Source organism: Gossypium arboreum, chromosome 10 (genome assembly GCF_025698485.1).
Source record: "Gossypium arboreum isolate Shixiya-1 chromosome 10, ASM2569848v2, whole genome shotgun sequence".
Taxonomy (NCBI): domain Eukaryota; kingdom Viridiplantae; phylum Streptophyta; class Magnoliopsida; order Malvales; family Malvaceae; genus Gossypium; species Gossypium arboreum.
Genome location: NC_069079.1, coordinates 3,906,338 through 3,927,512, shown reverse-complemented (window position 1 = coordinate 3,927,512; position 21,175 = coordinate 3,906,338). Strand labels below are relative to the sequence as shown.

The window sequence follows — 21,175 nt, the reverse complement described above, 5'->3', positions numbered from 1 at the left end:
TGAAAATTATGTTTTCTCCATTGACTTAAAAGGGATAAATAAAGAAGACACTCTTAAAGCACATGCTCCCTTTTGATTGGTTGGCAATCAAATAAAGTCGCGTAACGTAGTTTTTGATTTGTGATGGGTAATATTTGTGTTGTTGGGCAAAACTTACAAGATATCAAAGGTCGAAGTGGTTAGGTGCAGTCTTACTCCCTGTTGAGGTGTAAGTCTTGATAGAAAAGCATTCTCAGCAATGTATATAACAATATCCTTTATTATTATTATTATTATTATTATTATTATTATTAATGAGCTAAATTTGAAAAAATAAAGTCACTTTCAAAAAGACCCAAAATAAAATAATTAATTCCTTCTTGAATACAATTTATTATTTCTTATTTGTTTATGACACGATTCAAGAACCCATTAATTCCAATTAAGATATATAGCATAGATAGAAGCGAATTGAACCCACCCACTACTCATAGACGACTGTAAAACGAAAAATACGCTAGAAGGAGGGCTTGAACCTCCGACCTTGTGGTTAACAGCCACACACTCTAACCAACTGAGCTATTCCAGCACTTGTCGAATAGCATTCCTAATTAAATCTAAACATATAATTGATTTTTTTTTTTAATTTTAAGGTTTTAGTTATTTGCCAACCATGGAATGTCATTAAGTTAAAAAACTGATATAATTTTCAAAAAAGTTTGTTTGTATTAATTGAAATATTTCTTTTTGCTGTAACTAATATTGTTAGCTTTACTTAAAAATTTATTATGGATAATATTATTGATGATAGAAAGTTGGAGAAAATTGAAATAGTTATTCACCTAAAGAAGTTGAGAGTCGTAGAAGGAAGTTGTTTGGAAGGGAGAGTAAAAGGAACAAGAGAGGACAACTTGAGCTTTGAGGTTAGAGAAAGTTGGCAATCGGAAATTATGTACTCTCTATTGGCTTTACAAGGGTATTTAAATGGGACACTCATAGGTTATCTGTCATCTCTTGATTAGTTGGCTATCATTCAAATTAAAATAATATAAGTCTTCATGTTAGTTTGGCAATATAACATGATATGATGCGATTATTGAGTATGTGAGTAATGGGTAAAAACTATCTTATGAGGTGAAGTAATTTGATTTGATGCAATCTTACTTCCTGTCGAGGTGTACAAAATCATTCAAAGAAAATTTATATGATAAGAATTTTTTTCTTCATTTTTTTGAGTGAAGCATAAAATATATTGTGAAAAAGTTTATATAAATATCTTTCATGTTATTTTTATGTGTTTAAAATATTATAAATTGTTTTATATTTTTTAAATATGTACATGCATTCATGTTATGTTTATGTCAATTTTATTGTGTCTAGTTATTTTATATATATATATATGCTTGTATTGATTTCTCAATCCATCCTTTATTATAACAATTGCATTGTTAAATCTAAATTTATTTGTTAATGTAACTATTATAAATATTGTTTAAAAATTTTAATCTGATATTTTTCGAGAGGGATATATTTTAGTGAAATAAAATTTTGGATAACTCTTAAAATTATACATGAACTTTGATTTAATGAGTAATTTGATACGTGGACTTTGATTTAGTGCAATTATACACATGAAACTTTATTTTGGTTCAATCATACACATTTAAATAAATACATCAATTTATTTATATATGGGATAAATATAATTATTTATGTATGCAATATATAAATATAAAATAATACTATAGCAACATCTGTGTTAATAATTTGTGAGGACTGAATCAAATCAAAATTTCATATATGAAATTACACAAAATCAACATTCATGTATAAAATTGCACATTAAACTTAAGGTCATGTATAATTTTGCGATTCATTCCTAAAAACTTTCTACGCTCGAAGTAGGAATGGCAGCGGGTCAGATATATGCAATTTTTGGATTATCCGAATACAAATCTGTAAATCTGGCTAAAAATTTGAATCCGCAAATTATTCAAGTATTACTATCCAAATTTGATTCCGCATTAAATACCATTATCCGTCGAATATCTAAATCTGCTAAAAATCCGAATTTCACATTTTCAATCATATGTCGAATATCTAAATCTGCAAAAATTAGAATTCAGATCTGCAAAATAATATAAAATCAAAGAAAAAATTATTTTTAAATAAAATTTATTTATAATTAATAATAAATAAATACAATTTAAAAATAATTAAATAAAAATCCAAACAGATTAAGCATAATAATTTCACAATAATTTAAATAGACTTAATAACTTAAACTTAAGAATTTGAAAAATTGAAGTTTCCATAACTATTTGCAAAAAATTTTAAATTTAACATTTTCGATCAATACGTCGAATATTTGAATCTGCAAAATAATATAAAATCAAACCAAAAATATATTCATAATTAACAATAAATAAATACAAATTAAAAAATAGTTAAATAACAATTCAAATAAATTAAACATAATAATATTAAAAATAATAATTCCAAAAAATTAGAAGTTACATAACAATTCGAAGAATCTATTTACATCCGTTCTAAATTCACAGCGAGTAATAATTTTAATATCCGAATTTACATTGTCATCTCTATCTCAAAGTCAATTTTATTTTCGAAACTAACTTTTTTATAGGCCTTGAATTATAGAACTGCTAGACCCAAACATAATACATCAATATTGATCTCACAAGGCCCCAAAATTGAGGGGCTCGTTTTGTTTTAAAGGGCACACAACGGAGCCACATTTTTCCTCCATAAAGATAAAAGAAACGCACAGAATTTGTAACCAAACTCAAGTGATGGGTGAAGACATGGACTCGATATTGAGGTTGGAAATAAAATATAAAAAATTCGAGACATTAAAGGTAAAAGTTTTATTTTAAAAAGAGCTTAATTGAATACTTGAAAATTAGAAAAAATACTAAAAGTGATGTTATTTTTCTTAACCGAGAGGGGTCAAAGCTACCTGCTAAGATGTTATCTTCTAACTATGCTCTATAGTTTCATGATTGTATCTTTATAACTTAATTCTAAAGTCTCAATTATAAGATATAACTACGAGTTGAATTTAAAATATTTGACTTGAAAAATAAATTTGTGTAAAAAATTAAGCATGTTTAAACTATAAATTAAACTTAAGTTCTAATATTTAAGGTGGATTTTAATCATTTATTAATTTTTATGTTACATAAATTATATTATTTTATATATTATGTGACTTTTTCCAAAGTGAAATATTTGACAATTAAATTAAATTATACAACATTGGAATTCTGAAAATAATTATTGAATTGAACAACACTAACAAATCCTTAATTCGATTAGGGAAAAGAAAGAAAATTAAAGGGAAAAAACACAGAAATTAAAAGTTAGGAAATGTATTATTTTTCTTTAGTTTGATAGTTGTTGCAATTGATTTCCTTCGAAGGCCTTTAATTCTTGATTTGTTAATTTTAAAATTTTAATAAAAGGAAAAAATAAATTATTAGCATTTAAAAATTAAATTGTCAAATATAAAATTAAGAATCATTTTTAAAAAAATTGAAATTATAATTGAGTATAGATTAACTATTTATTGAATTGAGTAGATTTAGAACATTTTGAGACCTATATTTCATGACGTGAAGCACTTAAATAAATATAAAATATATTAACAATACACATATGTTCGGCCCGAACTTACGCATCTGTGCCCATGTATTAACACTACTCAATTAGAAAAAAAAAATTTAAAAATTGATTTAAACGGCACCGTGTCAGTTTGATTGTAATTCAAATTTATTTATTCAGTTAAATTTCAGATTGATTATTTACTACTTGAATATTTTCCTTTGATTCAAATTCACAAGTCAAAAACTGCGATTAGTTTAGTCACATTGAATTATATTTTCTATTTAATTCATAATTAGATTTTATTAATTTATAATTTAAAGACAAACATTTTATATTTTTATATGTAAATCAAAGAAAATAACTCTAAAATACTACATAAAAATATTTTTAAAAATAAAAATTCAATAAGTTATTTTAATTCAATTTATTCAATTATCTTTAATATTTTATTTGAATTCAATTCGATTTTAAAAATCAAAATACTACATAATAATTATAATCTTTTAAAAATTACTTTTAAAATTATTGATAAAGGAAAAGGGAATAAAGAGCATGACATCATTTCTATATCCATAGTTGATAATTTAAAGACTATAAATATTAGAAAATGTCTATTCGAAAGAATGCCTTGGAAAATGCTTGGAAACGCTCTTGGCGCAAATTAGCATGTCTATTTGTGTTTCTTTTAAGGGTTTAAGCTGTGATTTTTCTGATTTTAAAATTTTGATGGATTGAAATCAGTGATTATGTTTGGGCAAACCACCAAATTTCAGTCACATGTAGAAGCTTATCTCATTGTTTTGAGGGAAAAGTGGTTTGGTGGATGTTAAATCAATAGGGGAAAATGTTTTCATAATTCAATTCTCAACTACTGAGGTGAGGGGTTAGGTGCTTGAACATGGACCTTGGCATATCAAAACAAGCCTGTTATCGTTCGAAGATGGGAGCCAGGTATGAAATCTCTGAAATTTGATTTGAAGAAACTTCCTGTTTGGATCCATCTTAGTCATGTGTTGCTCGAATTGTATACTACAATTGGTCTGAGTTACATAACTAGTGCATTAGGGATTCCTCTATACATGGATAGCATTACAGATGGGCAACAAAGACTTTCTTATGTGAAAGTATGTGTTAAGATGACCGCAAACTTAGTTTTACCTAGGTCAATTGATGTTGAGTTGAGGGATAACTTTATTGCCACTACTTCTATTGGTTTTCCTTGGATTCCACAACGATGTTCCAAATGTTGCATATTTGGGCACGAGGATAAGGGATGTATAAAACAGGTTGTAGAACCAATTAAGTAGTGGGTTCCAAATGTGAGTAATAACGATGGATAAAATAAATTGACTGAAGAATCAGTGAGAAGAACTGACGTTGGCTCTATTGTAGCATGTGGAAAAGAAATTGTACTTGAAGCTAATAGGTTTAAGGACTATGCGAGCTCAAAGACTAAAAAGAGAAGTAATAAGGAGAAGCAAGTCTTAACTGGTTCTTCTAATAGATTTGCGATTCTTGAAACTGTAAATTTGGTGAAAGATCAAATTATCGATTGAGTCAAAATAGAGAGATTTGAACATACTGAGATTGGGAAAATTGGCCATGGGGAATAAGAGTTTATAAAAATTGTTGATATGGGTGTTTCTCCTAAAAAACCTAGAGCTGCAGTTGTTGGGGTAGTTGACTCAGTAAAAAGCTTAAAGAGTAAAAGAAATATGCAAATTTCAAAGCGGAAAAAAGGAAATAAGGTAGTACTAGCTGCTTATGGAAGTTTACCATCTAATTCTACATTATGAATTGTTTTATGTGAAATGTGATCTGCCGTAATTTGATATGGTAAATTAGGCTTTCTTGATACACTTAATAAGCTTATTCTTAAGCAAAGTAACGTCTTTTTCGTAATTTTTTTTTTATACTTTTTAGGTTTTAAGTTAATAAGTGTAAATGTCTTGTTTTTCCTTATTTTGAAACCCAAATTGACTAATTGTGCCATTGGGGGCCCTAACGTATGGTGGAGTGATGTAAGGACGTGTTGGAAGATGAAATCGAGCAAAAACAACATCAAAGAAGAGGGTATTGCGATATTCAAACATTAAAATCGCGATACCTCCAACGGACCTGAGATTAGAGACTAATCTTCAGTGGTATCGCGATATCCACTTTGGGTATCACAATATCCATCTGCCAGGAAGCACCCTAAGATCAAGAGTGTCTGAGTTATCGCGATACCGATATCGTGTGGGGACAAAAAATTAACGAAAAGGGTAATCTTTGTCCCTCGAAGCACCAGTCATTGAATGCCCATTCAAGGGTATTTTGGGCATAAGAATTGGGTCAGAATAACTGCTATATCAACCAAAATTTGACTTAGAGAAAAAAAGAGGCCCACATTAGCTTAGTTTAGGTTTAGTTTTCTCTAGGTTTTCTCTTAGCTTTTCATTCTCTTCTTTTATGGTTTCTTATTTTCATTTCCTTAGTTGTAGATTTAAAATTTCTTTGCAAATTTTCTTCTTGTTTTAGTTGTTCTTAGTGTTAGTTAAGTTAGTTATCATTGTAGTTTAGAGTTATTTGTATTTTTAGTCCTCGTACTTTGGTTGTAAGACATTTTCAACTTTAGCTTAATGCGTTTCAGTTTCTTTTACTTTGAACCTGTTAAAGTTTATTCCTTTTATATTTATTGCTTTAGATTTTCTTGTTGAATTCTTTTCTTTACATGCCCTTTTTAAGTTTTCTTGCAAAAAAATCTCAACTTTTTTTTTTAAGTTTTTCTTCAATGGCTTCCTTGCATTTCACTTTCATACTTATTAGTTTTATTTTTAGCTTGAGTAACTAAACCTTTAAGGGGATTGGTGGATGAAGATGTGGTGAGCTAATTTTTTAGATAAATGACCAAATCGTAATAAATTGGACTAATTTGAATGAACCTAAAAACCTAGTAATTTTAGTTTTTAATCAGTTATTCCATTTATTCAGTTAAATAATAGAAAGAAAATAATTATTAGTACTTTTAGTATTCGTGAGAACTATATATTTGCTTACTGTAGCTATACTATTAATTGATAGGTGCACTTGTCTTAGTTAAATTTTTAATTGGTTTACAACACATCAAATTTTTGGCGTTATTGCTAGGGACTAAAATATGAAGAAAACTTTATTTCTATTAATTTAGCCATTTTTATTTTTATTTTAATATTTTTGTCTTTAATTTAATTTATACATTTTAAAATTTATTTTGTTTGATTCTTATAGGTTCTTTTAGTTTATGACTAGAGGCAACTCGTTAGAACCAATAGTTTTTACAGTGAGGTTGAAAAAACTGCTTACAGAAATCGTAGAGAGGTTAGAGAAGCAAGACAAGGCCAACAAATTTTAATAAACGATTAAGAGGAAAAGGATATTACTTTGAAGATGGATGATAATTAAAATAATCAACAACCTTTTACACCTCCTGCTCCTCGTACTATGTATGAGTATGCTAAGCCCACTCTGGTTGGGCCCAAATCGAGTATTGTCAGACCAATAGTTGTTGCAAATAATTTTGAGATGTAGTTGTGAAACTTCAATATAAATAGTAAGTAGAGAGCCCATAAGGGATGTAGTTGAAGTCGACTTTTATACAGAGGCTTAAGATTGAAAGTGATGACTATTTCGATTTTAGGGGCTAAATTGAATAAAATGTAAAACTTTAAGGGTATCGAAAAATGAAATTTCATAGGGTCATTCATGTTATTGCATAATGTATAAATGTTAAGTATTGATGGATTCAAAAGGAATAATTATATAGATCAAGAATTGGATCAAATTGGAGATAATTGAGGAAAAGCCAAAATTATCGATTAGTCCCTAAAGATTCATCTTGTTTGTTGTTTTGATCAAGTAAGTTCATATGGTATTTATAACTTAGATTGCATGCATTTGAATTATATATATGTATACTTGATTGTAAATTAAATTGGTTGCGAATTGGTACAAAAGGTGAGAAATGGACTAAATTGAAAAGTGATGATTATATTGTAATAAATGCCCTTGTGAACTTAGTAAAGGTTAGGATACGATTGACATGCTAATAACGTTTTGTGTGCACTTGTACGAGATTGATTACAGATGTTACCAATGTTGCAAATACTCAAATACAGTGATACAAGTTTAACTCAAACGAGTAACCTGATGTCATTTTAAATGTTTAGCCCGAATAGGTAACCTGACATGTATATATATTCAACTTGGACAAACAATTGGATGTTTTTTTATAAAGGTTTATCCTGGATGAGTAACCTGACAAAAATATATATTCAGCTCAGACGAGCAAATGATCTAATGTAAATACTTGTGTATCCGAATTCATTTACTAAGGTTCATCGGGTGTAACAACTAATGTGAAAATGAAAAATTGAAAAGGAATGATATGAGCTTGATGTTCAAATGGATAAATGTCGAATTGAGCATAGGCATGATATTGAAATATTGACTTTAACATGTATGTGGTTATACCATCCCTTGAATGAATAAGTTTTTTTAGATTTATTATCCAAAATAACATGAATTGGATTGTTGCATAATTGAGGTATCATATGGTTTTGATTATAATTTGATACTCACCTTGTTGTTTTGAATTGCCATGTCTAGCTAAACTATGTCAACTTATGGTAGCATATTGTATTTAGATAAAAGATAAGACAAGTTTTGTTTAATACCTATGAATATATGCCTACCTAGTTTGTTTTCCTTTTCTTTGTAAATTGTCGCCTTGTGGAACACGTCAAGCCAGATCGTCTAGAAGCTCCTAGTATCTTATCATCGAATTGGTAGTTATTTAATCATTTTGAGTCAAGGGATGTGGCATGAATATATGTGTCTTGGTACATGCCTTAATGTATAAAAATCTTGATGCATTAATATCTTGTGATGAATATGGTACATCGTGATGATTTTGAATGTTGGCAATGGTATGTTTGATTTCCATGCTTGAAGTATGTGTTAATGAATGGTTATCTTAGTTCATGGTTAAAGTCATGAATTGATGTTGAATTGTGTATGCATGCAAATGTGAGTTAGACTAAACATGATTAACATAGTTGAATGGAAACTTAGGATCAAATATGTTTTAAATGATGAATAGTGAAGAAATATGGCCTAATTTGGATATTTTTGGTTTTGTTTGAGGCTTATAAGCCATAGATGTGCATAATGTTCCAAAGTGTATGTAAATAAAATAAAACGAAATGGTATGTTTCAATATGGTAAGGCATAGGTAAAGATCGATGTTTGAATGATTTGGTTGGTATGCCCTAATGATATGGAAATGTTTAAGTTTAATTGATGTTTAAGCAGTGAATGCCTTGCTAAAAAGTTGAACATAAGTATTGAGCTTGTTAGGCATGATTTTGGCATGTTTTGAATAACCTGAAGTTAATGTTTGATGTATATATTGATTGATTGCAATTGGAAACTATAAATTAAGTAACAAATTGTACATTCTTTTTGTCAAAAATAGGGTCCACGTCTTGATGATCAATTTACCTTGTCGTAACGTCGACCAACAGTGAGTCACATCGCTACGTAAAGTGGCCTGAGGTTGTGGCGTGACATACTGGTTGACGACATCATGATGTGGAAGATGTGACATCACGACATTGGTCCTGAACTTTTAAAACTTTGCAAATTGGTCTTGATTCATGCTCAAGTTGATAAAAAGGCTTTCGTAAGCTCGAATAAGACTCGAAAATGATTTGTTATTGTAATTCGATCATGACTAATGTGTGAATGATTATTTTACTGTGAACTTGACTGTAGTTGCTTTGACAACAAATGTAGCATTTTGTAGCTCAGACCTGATGATTGGGTTAGGCGAGGGGTGTTACAACATTTCTTTAAAGTTTCTTGGGATTTGGCAAGGAATGATGTTATTGTAGCAAGGTTGCATTTTTTTCAAATTGGGAACATGATTCCAACTTTCAATCCCACTGTGGTTGTTTTAGTCCCAAAGAAGCAAAATGCTAGCAACATTAAGAATTATAGACCTGTTTTGTGTTGCACTATTTTTTATAAATGCATCATCTAAGTATTGGTTGAGAGGCTCACCAAATTTCTTCGTAGTATCATTATTAGAAACCAAAGTGCTTTTATTCTTGGGAGAGGTATTAATAACAATATACGGTTGGCTGAAAAGCTTGTTAGGAGTTATCATAGATACACCTTATCATCTAGATGTACTTTGAAAATTGATATACAAAAAGCCATTAACTCTTTGAATTTAAAATTTAAACTTGTTGTTTTGGTTGTTTTAAGATTCCCTAGTCAATTTATTAGTTGGATAGAGAGGTGCATCATTAAGCCTCAATTTTCAATTTCAATAAATGGGGGCTTGGTTGGCTATTTTAGATGTGTTATGGGAGTAAGACAAGGGGATCCACTTTTCCCTTACCTTTTTGTGATTGCCATGCATGTTTTGTCAAAATTACTTAATGTTGCTGCAATTTTGGATTGTTTAGCTGCCATCCAAAATGCCATAAGCTTAGGTTGTCTCATTTTAGTTTTGCTCATGACTTATTAATTGTGTTTTGCAGCAGACTTATTTCTTCTCTGGCCTACAATTAAATCTTGCCAAGTGTGAGATTTTTTCTTGAGGAATCTTAGAAGTGGATCTTTAACATATCTGTAGTCTTACTGGGTTTAAAAGAGGAACGCTTTTAGTAAGGTATTGAAGAGTTCCATTAATAACTAGAAAACAAACAGTGGTCGATTGCTCTCCATTGATTGAGAAGATAAAGGACATGATTAATGGATGAACAACTAGACATCCTTCTTATGTTAGAGGAATTCAACTCATTCAGTTTGTTTTATTCTCCCAAAAAGTGTTTATAAAGCTATTAATCAACTTTACTTTAGATTTTTCTAGAAAGGGCAAAATATGGATGCTAAGGGTTCAAGAGAGAGGGTTAGGTTTGAAGGAGCTTGATAGTTGGGACCAAACTTGTATTATGTAAAATTTGTGGTCTACTTTGATTCAAGCAGGGTCTCTTTGGGTTGCTTAAATCCAAGCTTATGTTATCAAGGGTAGGGATTTGAAGCAAGTTTCTCCTTCTTAAACTAGTAGTTAGAGGTGAAGGAAACTTATTAAACGGGCAAACTCATTGTCCCAAGACATCTGTAGGTGAAATCTAACATGAACTTATAAGTCGAGCAGTCAAGGTAAATTGATGTAACCTTTGTTGTCCTTATCATATTCTAAAGCATTCAATGATGGGTTGGATGGCAATACTTAATCGACAAACTACGAATGATAGGCTATTGGCCTGGGGATTGCAAGTTTATAGTTGTTGTTTTTGTGATAGTGAGATGGAGACTAGAAACCATTTAGGGTGCGTTTGTTTGGCAGGAAAACATTTTCTGGGAAATGTTTTCTTGGTTTTGCAGTGTTTGTTTGATTGAAAATCAATTACATTTGGAAAATGTTTTACAAAGCATGGGTAAAAAGAGATGGATTTTACGAAAAATGTTTTACCGATTTCGGTAAGATATTTTCCATCATCCAAAACTTTCACCAAATTTTTTCCTCATCCCGTTCTTCATATTCCTTTTCCTTCTTCATCCAGGTAACATTTTTATGCTTTATTTAATCTGCATTTCATGTTTGTCGCCTCTTTCATTCAAATCTTCTTCTTCCTTTTTTTTTTGTTAAAGAATCTGTTTAGATTTTGCATCTGTTTGTTTAATCTGTTTGGGTTTTGCATCTTTCAACTGCTTCTTTCTTTATTTTCTCCAACTAGAAGAATGAGAAAGATTTAGTGCTTAAACCTAAAAGTTAGATTGTAGAAACTTGCCCCCATTTTGTACATCAATTTCCTCTTCCGGTGGTTAAGATCCATAATTTATGGGAAACTGATTTTCTCTGTTTTTCTTATCTCTTGTTTGTTTCCTTGGAATTTCTGCATTTTCTGGCTGGGTAACTACATTGCATTTGATAATTTACTCTGATTTATTTGTTTATGATTACTGATTTTCTCTGTTTTTCTTATCTCTTGTTTGTTTCCTCGGAATTTCTGCATTTTCTCGTTGGGTCATCTCTAATATTTGGTTTTTTTAATTTTTTGTAATTTGTATCTACATTTCAGTGTTGCACATTCCATCTAGGGTATTGGCTTCACTGGGTCATTGGTGTCGAGCAGGTAAAATGTCTTAAGAATATTTATTATCAGATACTGCTTTATTTCTTCGTTATTTTTCAATCAGATATGCAAGCCATTGTTGATATCTGAAATACACAAGAATGCAAGTCAGTCATGGTGTAATGATATTCATTTCTATTGAGATCTAATTGTTCAAATTTTGTCAGTCACTTCAACTATGGAATCCATTAGATAGTTGATTGTGATGTTGGTGTTTTTGTTTGTTAGAATTTTTTTGGATGTTGTTGTTTGAATTGGAGTAGGAATTCTGCCTATTATTTTTGTTTGCTTAATTCTCTTGGCTGTTTTTTACGTTCTTTGTGTGTTGGTTTCACTTTCGAGGTATAAATTGGTGTTATTGGAATTGGATGTATGGTACTTTGTTACATGGATGGCGGTGGGTTTGCGGTTGGGTTGGATTCTTTTTAATGCTACTGGGGTTGTTTTCTGGTCTTATTATCTGGTTATTGTGCAGGTGAGGTCAAGGATTGGACGGTCATTTTGGTATGTAATGAGGTTGCAGTGATGGGCTTGGTGTTAATTTGGAAGGATTTGGTTTTTTTTACAATACAATCAATGTATCGGATTGGTTGTTTGTTTGTTGCATTCAATCGTGGTCGTTTTGAGAGCTGATCTTGTTTTTGGGTGGTAATTTTTTGTTGTGGCTGAGGTATGAATTAGAATCACATGTCGAGCAATTGATGCAATGGCGGTTTCATGTTTTGTTGGTCTCCCGTTGTTAATTTTGTGTGGAGCATTTTGGTTTCATTGTTGGGATGTCGTGCTCTTTTGTGTTTTTGGCTTTATTTCGCTTTTCTTGTTACTTGTCAAACTAGTCGGGTTGGGTGATCCCAATGCCTTTTCATGTAATGTAACGCCCCCACGCCCGAAACCGTCACCGGAGTCAAGCTTGAGGTGTTACTAAACTTATCTTACCTTTTAAACAACTCTAAACCACTTATTTAAATTTTCGGAATAAACTGTTTTTCTGCGTCATGGTTGCTTAAAAATTCATTTCTTGCGTTTCAAAACTCGAAATTAAGATCCTTAAATTTTTTCTGAAACTATACTCATATATCTATCTACTAATTTTTCTCTAGAATTTTTGACTTAGCCAATTAGTACAGTTTATTAGTTAAAGTTACCCCTATTTCAGAATTCGACTACACTGGCCTCTACTTACTTCGAACCACTTTTCTCTTTGTAAAAAAATTATATGACTATACCGTTTATTTCTATTAAAACTAGATTCAATAAGGATTCTAACCATATAAATTACACCACATAATTATTTTTTTAAAATTTATGGTGAATTTCTAAAGTTGGAATAGGGGATCCAAAAATCGCTCTGGCCCTATTTCACCAAAACTCAGATATCTTATAAAATACAAAACCTTTACCTGTTTTGCTTATTCCATATGAAAATAAACACAACAAGATTTAATTTCATATATTATTCACCATCAACCCATGTCTCTACAATTTCTTGTGATTTTTCAAAGTCACGTTATTTCTGATACTTGAATCCTTTTTTAAGTTACTTTCACATTTTTCATAGTTTTCATGTGATAGTTACTACTTAATCATACATACTATTAAACATGTATATCATCAGCCACTCTATTAGCTAATCACTAGCAAGTATTTACACATCATTCATTGATCATATCATATCAAAAGAAACCAAGTTCCTATACATGCCATAAACAAAACGAAACGTCTAACTATACCAATGTGATTTCTTCGATAGTGTGATCGGGTCTCCGACGTTTCCTTCGATCCTCGAGTGGCTTGATAAAAACTATAAGAAAAAGAAAATAAAGAGAGTAAGCACTAGGCTTAGTAAGCTTACAAGCAAATAAATTACAATGTTCAACATAATGTCACCTAGCCTCATAAACTTTCTTTACATTCTCATTTTCTACCTTCTTCTTTACTCACTTACCTTCTTTCTTACCTGACCTTTTACTATTCATAAATATAATCTACCTTCCCTTTTTGTTGATAATTCACTGTAATTTAACGTGTACAATGACCCGTTGAACCACTCGGAATACTAAGGATACTAGGTCGCCTCTGCTATCAATATCCTGCCAATGCCATGTCTTCGACATGGACTTACATGAATTATTCCTGTCTCCAATGCTATATATATATATCTAATATGGGCTTACATGGCTCATTCCTGTCTCCAAAGCCATATATCTGATATGGACTTACATGGCTCATTTCTGTCCTGTCCTGTCCTGTCAACCCCAATATCCTAACATTCCTAAGGTTCAAACGGGGCTTCCTAATGCTTTTTCTCTGTCACTTCGCCTTTAATTCGACTTTAAATATTCTCAAAAAATAAGTATATAAATGCTGAAAATTGACAATAATAATGTAAAATAAAAGAATATTGCATTTATTTACTGTAAACTTACATCGATACAAATGTGACTAAACTTTACAATTTAGTCCTTTACTTTTTCTTTTCCCCGATCTACTCCCGAATTTCGCTCTTCTTGATCTATAATGGAAAATTTAACTTATTTAATATTAACATTTATCAAAACAGTCCTTGACCCAAACTTTGGTAAAATTACATTTTTGCCCCTAAACTTTCACATATTTGCACTTTTGCCCCAAGGCTCGTAATTTAAACTTCATCCTATTTTCTTATGTTTTATGACATGCTGATCATTTTTCTTTTCTATGACAACACCAAATTCACACTCTAACATGTACTTATGACTATTAGGTATTTTTACCGATTAAGCCCTTTTATTCGTTTTTACTTAAAACCGAGTAGCACAAGTTGTCTAACAAAATTTAAAACCTCGTATTCTATCATAAAACATCAAAATAAACACTTTTCACCTATGGGTATTTTTCCAAATATGAACCCTAACTTAAATTATTGCTAGCATAAGCTTTATCGAGCTACCGAGACCAAAACGAAAGAACATTAAAAACCGGGCTTGGAATCACTTACTATGGAGCTTGAAAGCTTGAAACAAACCCTAGCTATGGAGAACCCTTGAAATTTCGTGCTAATGAAGAAGATGATAAATTTTGTGTTATTTTTCCCTTTTTATTTCATTGAATATCCAAATGACCAAAATACCTTTCCTTATTAAACTTTCAAAAATTCCATCCATGTCCTATTTTGTCCATGAACTTATAAATTGGTCAAATTCTTATTTAAACCCTCTTAATTAATATTCCAAAGCAATTTCATACTAAAAACTTCTAGAATGCAAGTTTTGCAAATTATTTGATTTAGTCCTTAATCTCAACTTAAGCACTTTATGCATAGAATTTCATCACGAAATTTTCACACAATCATGCAATCATATCATGAACCTCAAAATAATAATAAAATAAATTTTTTTACCTTGAATTTGTGGTTTCGTAACCACTGTTCTATTTAGGCCCTATTTCGGGATGTTACATTTCTCCCCCTCTTTAGGGATTTTCGTCCCCAAAAATCTTACCTGTGAAGAGATTTGGGTACTGTTTTCGCATAGCCTCTTCGGGTTCCCATGTAGCCTCGTCTACCCCATGTCTATTCCATAGTACTTTCACAAGTGCAATACTTTTGTTCCTTAATTACTTTATCTCTCGAGCTAGAATTTTTACCGGTTCTTCATCGTAAGTCATGTCTGGCTGAATCTCAACCTCTGTCTGAGAAATCACATGTGATGGATCTGAACGATAATGACGTAGCATAGACACATGAAATACATTATGAATCTTCTCTAACTCAATCGGCAAAGCTAATCGATATGCTAATAGTCTGACTCTCTCAATCACTTCAAACGGTCCAATAAAACGTGGATTTAGTCTGTATTTCTTGCCAAATCTGAGAACTTTCTTCCACGGGGATACTTTCAAAAAAACATTGTCACCAACTTGATACTCAATCTCTTTTCTCTTCAAATCTGCATACGACTTTTGTCTGTCTGAAGCTGCTTTCAAGCAATCTCTGATGATTTTTACTCATTTATCGGATTTAGTGATCTCGAATCACTATTCCGACACCACTGAAAATTCAGGCTATTACAATTCTCCCCCTCTTAAGAAATTTCATCCTCGAAATTTGTTACCTGAAAATAGGTTCGGATATTGTGATCTCATTGATTCCTCTGTTTCCCAGGTTGCCTCCTCCACACCATGTCGATGCCACAACACTTTTATTAATCTGCACTGCTTGTTCCTTAACTCTTTAATTTCCCAAGCTAGAATTTTCACCGGTTCTTTGAATAAGACATGTCGGGTTGGACCTCTATTTCAGTATGAGGAATTACATGTGACGGATCCGATCTGCACTGCCTCAACATAGACACATGAAACACGTTATGAATCTTTTCAAGTTTCGGGGCAAAGCCAATCTATAAGCTACCGGACCGATTCTTTCAATGATTTTATACTACCAATAAATCGTGGGTGAGTTTTCCTTTCTACCGAACCGCAAAACTTTCTTCCACGGTGACACTTTCAAGAATACACGATCACCCACATTAAACTCTATATCTCTTCTCTTTAAATCTGATATGATTTTTGTCGATTGGAGGCGCTTTTAAACAATCTTGAATAATACTGAACTTTTCTTCGGTTTCCGAATTAAGTCCACTCCCATTAGTTTCGCTCACTTAATTCGCACCAATATAATGGAGTTCTACACTTTCTTCCATACGAGCTTCAAATGGTGCCATTTTAATACTAGTTTGATAACTATTATTATAAGCAAATTCGACTAAAGGTAAATACCTTTCCCAATGCCGCCAAACTCAAGTACACAACACCTTAACATATCTTCTAAAATCAATCACTGCTCGACCGCCTGCCCGTCTGTTCGAGGATGAAAAGTCGTCTTTGAAATTTAATTTAGTGCCCAAAGCCTCCTGTAATTTGTTCCAAAATCTCGAAGTAAATCTCGGATCCCGATCCGAAATAATAGATACTAGAACTCCATGTAATCTCACAATCTCGAAATATACAATTCGCTTAACTTCTCCAATGAAAAATTTGATCCGACCGAATAAAATGTGCCGACTTTGTCAATCTATCAACGATAACCCAGATTGAATCTTTCTTTTTCGGAGTCACAGGCAATCCTGATACAAAATCCATCGTAATGTGTTCTCACTTCCATTCAGGAATCATAATAGGTTGTAATTAACCCGTTGGTACTTGATGCTCTGCTTTCACTTGTCGACAGATTAGACATTTTGCAACAAATTCACAAATCTCTCGTTTCATACCGAGCCACCAAGATATTCTTTTAAATCGCAATACATTTTTGTACTACCGGATGAATAGAATACTTACTATTATGAGCTTCAAGAAGAATATCATTTTCAATTTCAATTATTCGAACACAAATTCTATTACGATAACGCAACATACCACTATCATCAATGCTATATTCGAACTCAAATTATCCCGAACCGCTTGTCGTTTCAAAGACTAGTTTTGGATCATCACTCAGTAATTCACGGATCCGTTGAAGGAATGTAGATTTTGCTTTCAATTCGCTAATATTGAACCATCTTTATTAATGACAAATGAACATTCATTGCTCAAGTGCAAACAATGATGATTTTCGCTAAGTGCATCAATGACCACATTAGCTTTCCCGGTGATAATCAATAACAAGATCATAATCTTTCAATAGCTCGAGCCACCGCTCTCGCCTCAAGTTTAGCTCTTCGTGTCATCAAATATTTCAGACTTTTGTGATCGGTATACACATAACATTTTTCCCCGTATAAATAATGTCTCCAGATTTTTAAAGCAAACACAATCGCGCTAACCCAAATCATGGGTAGGGTAATTTTTCTCATGTGGTTTTAATTGCCGAGAAGCATATGCCACTACTTTCCTCGACCGCATTAAAACACAACCCAAACCATTTAAAGATGCATCACTATACACAACATATGGTATACCGATTCGGTTGAGTTAACACGGAGCTTCATCAACATTTTCTTCAATGGTCAAAACTTTGTTGGCACTTTTCGACCATACAAATTCAACATTCTTCAAGTAGTCGAGTCATCAGTAAGGCAATCATTGAAAAATTTTTAACAAATCGGCGGTAGTATCCCGCTAATCCCAAGAAACTCCGCACTTCATTACGTTCTTTGGTGTTTTCCAATTCACCATCACGACACTTTACTTGGATCTACTCAATTCCTTCATTTGAAACAATATGACCCGAAATCTAACCTCCCGTAGCCAAAATTCACACTTGCTGAACTTTGCATACAATCGCTTTCTCTCAAGGTCCGCAACACACTTCTCAAGTGTTGTGCATGATCGAGCTTCTAGATTCGAATAGATCAAGATATCATCAATAAATACAACCACGAATCTATCCAAATAAGGTTGAAAAATTCGATTCATCAAGTCCATAAATGCGGCGGAGCATTAGTTAAACCAAATGGCATTACCGTAAACTCGTAATGACCATACCGAGTTCAAGGCGCTTTTGGCACGCCACATTCTTTAACTTTCGGTGATAATACCCAGATCGAAGATCTATTTTTGAAAACACAAGAAGACTTTTCAACCGATCGAACAAATCATCAATGCGGGCAAAGGATATTTGTTCTTGATTGTAACCTTATTTAACCGTCTGTAATCTATACACAATCTCAACGAGCCATCTTTCTTTTCATAAACAAAACAGTGCACCCCAAGGAGATGTACTCGGTCTAATAAACCCTTATCTAACAATTCTTGTAATCGAGTCTTCAACTCTTTTAATTCGCCGGTGCCATTCGTATGGTGTTACGGATATTGAGTCGTTCCGGGATTACATCAATCGCAAACTCAACTTCACGATCCGGTGGTAAACCCGCAATTCCTTAGAAACACATCAAGAATTCATTAACAACGCAACTGTTTCAACTTTGATTCGAATCCCGAATATCAAGAATGTAAGCTAAATATGCTTCATTACCCTTCCAGATTAGCTTTCGAAATGAAAAGGTGAAATAATTAGGACATTATCTTTCATATTTCGAACTCATTGAAATCATTTCTCCTCTCTGATTTTTCAAATCAATCCGTTTCTCTCGACAGTTCACTACAGCGTCATGTTTTGTTAACCAATCCATTCCCAGAATAATATTAAATTCCCGAAAGGGTAACAACATCAAATCAGCAGGGAATGCACAGCCTTTCACTTTCAGTGGACAATTACGACATATTAAATTAACCATCACACTTTGACCTAATGGATTAATGACTTGTATATCATAATTAGTGGACTCAACAGATAATTTCTTTTCAGATGCTAGCATAGTGCAAATATATGAATGAGTAGACCCATGGTCTATTAATGCATAAACAAGAACATCATAAAGATAGAAAATACCAAAGAATTACATCAGAGCCATAGTCTCTTCCCTTGCTCGAATGGCATAGGTGCGTCTGGTGCTCTATTCTCTCGATTGACCAACCTGGTTCTCTTACACTCGAACGGGTAGCCCTCAGTAGTAATCGCCCGCCCGAACGTCTACTTCTTTGGGGAGTGGTTCTCAGATCTCTTTCGATCCACTTCATCTTTTTTGCATTGGGGCAATCTCGAATAAGATGATCAAGAGTCCCACATTTATAACAAGCCCCGCCTTAGTCCTGCATTCACCGAAATGATGTCTTCCACAATATTGACACTTAGGTCGGGAGTATTCTCAACACCGCTCACACTTGCTGCAGTCTATCAAATACCTTGAAATCAGATTGTCTTGATCTACCTCTACCCAATCTTCCCGGCACGGATGTAGTTCGACTAATTTCTTCTCTAGATTTCTTCATCGGCAAATCTAAAAATGACTTAGAAGCACCTCTTTTAAATGACTCTTTATTTTTCCGATCTCTTTGCATTTTTCTGTTATATACTTCTTCAAGCTTTTGAGCACGGTCTGACAGAACAACGAACTCTCGTATTTCATTGGCCCCAATCATCATTCTAATCTCATCATTTAACCCTTCTTCAAATCTGATACACATTTCTTCTTCGGTAGGTACAATGTCTCGAGCATATTTTTTGAGGTAGACAAATTCTCTTCAGATTCGACCATCGACTTATTTCCTGCCGTAGATCAAGAAATTCTCTCTTTTCTTATCTAGATATCTTTTCCCACATATTTCTTTTTAAACTCGCTCGAAAAATTCCCAAGTAAGCTTTTCTGCAGTACTACGACTTCCACAGCTTCCCACCAATTATATGCTTCTTCTTTAACAATGAAACGGCACATCGTAGATAATCTTCCGGAGAACAAGTCATCTGTTTAAAAATTCTTACCAAACTTTGTAGCCAATACTCAGCTTTTACAGGGTCATCATCTGATCTCCCTCGAAATGCCTCAGCTCCAAACTTTCTAAGCTTTTCGATCGGAAAACGTTTACTAGTTTCAATTATTGAAGGAGGTGGAGGAGCAACCGGAGGTACCATAGGTGGTGAAGTAGGGGGAGGAGGTGGTTGAGACTGACTTCTTTCTTGTATCACCTCCTTATACCACTGATTCATAACTCTATAAATCATATTTTTAAGTTCTCGCTCTCGCATCATTGAGATTGGAATATCACTACTTGTTCCTTGTTCTGGAGTCTGCACCCTACTGTTAGCTTCCTCCTGTTCAGTACGTTCAAGTCTATCTGACATCTTTATAATCAGAGAGTATCTATAAAAATGACAAAGATTAGATCAGATCATACACATCACACTATCACAGATTTATATGGTATGTATTTCTAAACACTTTACACATAACACATGTTCCGAGAACCGACTAAACCGGGCTCTGATACCACTAAATGTAACACCCCTTACCCGTATTCATCGCCAGAATAGGGTAGGAGGCATTACCGGAGTTTACCGAATTAATTTTCCGTTAATACGAGTTAAATACTATTTATTTACTAAAACATGTCATGGTGTCCTTTAGATGGGCCTCCAAAGCCCAAAACATACTTCGAGACTAGACTAGAATTAAATCGAAACCATAGGGATTTTTCGCAAAATCCCAAAGTTTTTTTTTTTTGCTCAATATAACCCCTTTATAAATATCTAACCTTCCCTGCAATTTTTAAAACCGAGACCAATCCAACCAACCAATTCATTTCAATCAATTTAATACAAAATTATACTTCTATTATAATTATACTATTTAACTTACTCATCATTCTTTACTTTAATGTATATTCATTAAACAAGTCTTAATATTTATATAATCACCAAGCCTTATACATGCCATATAAATCAAAAAGGAAATTTACAAAAGCTACCGGAGATAATCTGGATAGTGTGATCCTCTGTGTTGATCCGATCCTCCGTATACTTCTACGTCAATCTACAAGAGACATTGAATACATTCAAATAAGCTTATAAAAGCTTAGTAAGTTCATAG

The 21,175-nt window shown here is 32.5% G+C and overlaps 1 non-coding gene across 1 annotated transcript; it reads right to left on the bottom strand.

The window, feature by feature from the left end:
• Nucleotides 1–494: 494 nt before the first annotated feature.
• On the bottom strand, nucleotides 495–568 carry TRNAN-GUU (transfer RNA asparagine (anticodon GUU)). The gene has a single exon. It is a non-coding gene; the product is annotated as a tRNA-Asn (tRNA).
• Nucleotides 569–21,175: the final 20,607 nt, after the last annotated feature.